Source organism: Cariama cristata, unplaced genomic scaffold (genome assembly GCF_000690535.1).
Source record: "Cariama cristata isolate BGI_N322 unplaced genomic scaffold, ASM69053v1 scaffold37521, whole genome shotgun sequence".
Lineage (NCBI taxonomy): Eukaryota > Metazoa > Chordata > Aves > Cariamiformes > Cariamidae > Cariama > Cariama cristata.
The window spans coordinates 1-3,452 of NW_009599316.1; positions in this window are offsets into that span (position 1 = coordinate 1).

Genomic DNA, 3,452 nt, shown 5'->3' on the forward strand with positions numbered 1-3,452 from the left:
GGTGAGGGGAAGGCGGACAAAGGGCGGGAGGAGAAGGTCGGTCCCGCTGCGAGGAGAGGCCTCGCTTGCAGACCTGGCGCCTTTAGGAGCGAGGTGGAAAGAGGGTTGAGCGGCGTCGGGCCGGGGCCTGAGGTGATTTCACCTGGGGTAGCTGGAGTCGGGGGCGGCCTCGAAGCGTGAGAGGAATCGCCTCATAAACTGACCCATTAATGCAGTCTTGAGCAATACGAATTAATTCTCGTTTGGGAAAACGCCGATACAAGTAATGAGGAGGTGTAAATTAGCATTTGGCCGTCGTTCTGCTCCCAGACTGCCAGCCCTGTGAGGGCGGTAAAGCAAACAGCACAGGGGATCGCGAGGGAAACGGCCTGAGAACGAAAAGGAATCGTAAAGAGAGACTGAACAGATTCCTACTCTTGAAGGGAGGGAAGACTCGGGAGGCCTGAATGGGCATCTATAAGATCACGAATGAACTGGGAAAAATTACGGAGCGATTCTTCATGTTCACTGTGTGGAACTGGGAGGTACTCAATTATCAAACAGAAGAATAAAAAGAGATGCTTTTTCATAAACAGTAACAAAGCATTTCAACTTGCCACCATATGCTTGTAGGTCAAAGATATGCTAATAAGTTCACAGAAGGATGACTGGGATGTGAATTCCAGGTTAACAAACCTCCTAATAGCAGACTCCTAGCAGACTAAATGGGGCTTTATATAGCTGTGCATTGTTCTTTTGCTCTTCTCTAGACACCTGTATGCACAGCCATCTTTTACATCACTTGTGTGTTGCGTTTAGTCTGACCCAGTGCAGCCCTTCTTACACCCAAAGCGCTCGGGCGGCTGGCCGGGGAGCCACCCTTGGGATGCTGCCTGAAAGCAGCATCTCGGGTTTGTTGCCTCGGAGCTGCAGGCCCTGAAGGCCACGGCCTCTCAGGCTACCTTTTTGACTGGTACTAACGTACACCTGCTGCCTCTTTGGTGAGAGGAATTACTCTGCAAAAATTAAACCAAGAAATTAATAAAGTTAGTTTCAGCAAATCAGCTACTGTGTACAATTACAATGTCATTCTGGAAAACTTTTCTAGCTCTTATTTGTTATGCCTTCATATGTAATGTTGTCTTCAAAATAGTGCTTTTTTTCTGTTTAAACAAACAGAAATTTACTGGGAAAAAAAATCTTTTGGCTAAGTTTTCTCATCATGCTTTCTTGCCCTGCCTAAAGATCATCTTTGAGCAAACTGATATCTGAAAACTGATATCCCTTCCCCTATAATTCAAACTCTGCTCTGCCTTGTGAGCAATATCCCAATAACATGCAATAACATTTTATGTGATATAGAATTTTGCTTTCTTTTTCCTCCATAGGCTTAGTTTTAGCTTGGAAAATAAGAGTCAGTTTGTGGTTTAAATCACCTACAATGAGGTAGCTGCCTTGGTGGACAAAGCAGAGCAGTGGATGTCGCTTATCGGAGGGAAATTAGCCATCTGTATGAATATCTGATGGGAGGGTTTAAAGAAAATGGAGCCAGCTTTTTCTTGGTTGCATCTAGTGAAGGAACAAGAAGCGATGGGCACAAACTGAAATACAAGAAATACCATTTAAACATAAGGCGAGAAACGAATGCAGTGAAGATGGAACAGGTTGTCCAGAGAGATGATGGAGTTTCCTCTTTGGTGATATTCAGAACTGGAATGGACAATGTCCTACGCAATCTGCTGTAGCTTTGAGCAGAGGGGTGGACTGCATGATCTCCAGAGGTCCCTGCAGACCTGAGAGCCTGTGATTCTGTGAAATGCAAAAGCTGAGCAGTTCTGTGCAGATGTCTCTATTTCTAATTGTAAAACTTAATTGTCAGTTTTACAAATCACCCAGTCCTTGCTTAGACAAGGGTTTCTCTTGCAAGGCTGCTTGCTGAGGTTTAGCTAGGGGAGAATAAAGTAACGTGATAAATGTTGTCAGATTGCTTATAGCTATCCTGTAAGTATACTTTGCATAGTTATTGATGGAGGGATGCATGTAAAAACAGATCATCACTGAAATCTAGGAAATAGCACAGAAAATTGCATGTATTGATCTTATAGTCTTTATTCTCTGGTTCATTTTTTTCATGGTCTTTGTCAGGTCCATGGGAAACTGAAGTTATGAGGAACATTAACCTAGTATTCAAAGCCCTGAATTTTGTTGCAGTTTACAAGAAATGTGAGGCAATATTAAGTCTGTGCTATCACGGGCATCCAGTCAGTGTGGGTTAATTCATTTCATCCCCTTATACATATTTGATAAGTGTGGTAGTTTTCTGTGCTAGTGGGAGTTGTTTGAATTGACAGATGATATTCCTGGGGTGAGGGAAGTATTGATTGTCAAATTGTCTTGTTTGCTCTGACACACTAGCAAACTTTGTATCGCAGAAGCTTTGATCACGTTTATCTCCAACAGTAACCAGAATCTTAACCTTAAATAAAAGGACGCCTAACCAATAAGACTTAAACTGTTGGCACAGTTGTTTGACGATATATGATATGATAAAAGGAAAACATGGACTTGAGAGGCCTATTATACTTCAGTGTATTTCTGTGACTAGAGAAAGATGGAGAGAAAAATTACAGCATACAAGGCTAGTACCTAGTTGTGGTTTTATGTGATTTTCTTACTGAGATTTGTTAATGTTTTTGGATTTCAGTATTGTATTTTATAGGAAAATCACATCCTTCAGAAATGGACAAGATTTATGCAGACCCTAACATGGAAAAGTAAGTTGAAACTTTCTAAGAATTTTATTGTGGTATAAATATTGTTGTTTAGAGGCAGAACTTTTCTTAATGCCTGTGTGCACTTCAGCGTCTCTTGAATGAAATGTGTTTTCCATTGTGAAGAAGAACACAGAGTTTCTTTGATTGTGTAGGAAAGCTCTGAGGAAATATCATAGCTGGAGACTAACTGACCGTGGGGTTTGGAGGGAAAGCTGCTGAATTTTCTAAAGCTTATTTTTGGGAACTAGTGCGGGAATGAATGATCTATTCCAAGCAAGCTTGTTTATTTAATTTCACACTTGTAAAAATAACAGAGAAATCAATTTATTAACCTTAAAAACACGGCAGTACTGCTTAAAAAAATTCATCTTGGTTCAAGTTTATGCCCTAATACCTGTTTCCTTTTTTTCCCCTCCAGTGATAATACAGAGCACATGAGAAGGAAGCGACTGTCCTCTGTGAGTAACTTAAGCCATTTCTCAAAAGAAAACCATGTAAATGAGTGAAGGAAAGAAAGTGAAACTGTAAAGAGGAACTTGTTTTCTCATCACAGTTGAAGAAAAGCATTCCAAAAGCAAAGAAAGAGACTATTAGATTGATATAATTGACTCGGGCACTGGTGGCTCTTATAACCTCTCTCCAGCCAAGTCATCAGTTCTTCTTGGAACTGATCTTCTCAACTATTGTATTTTCTTTTAG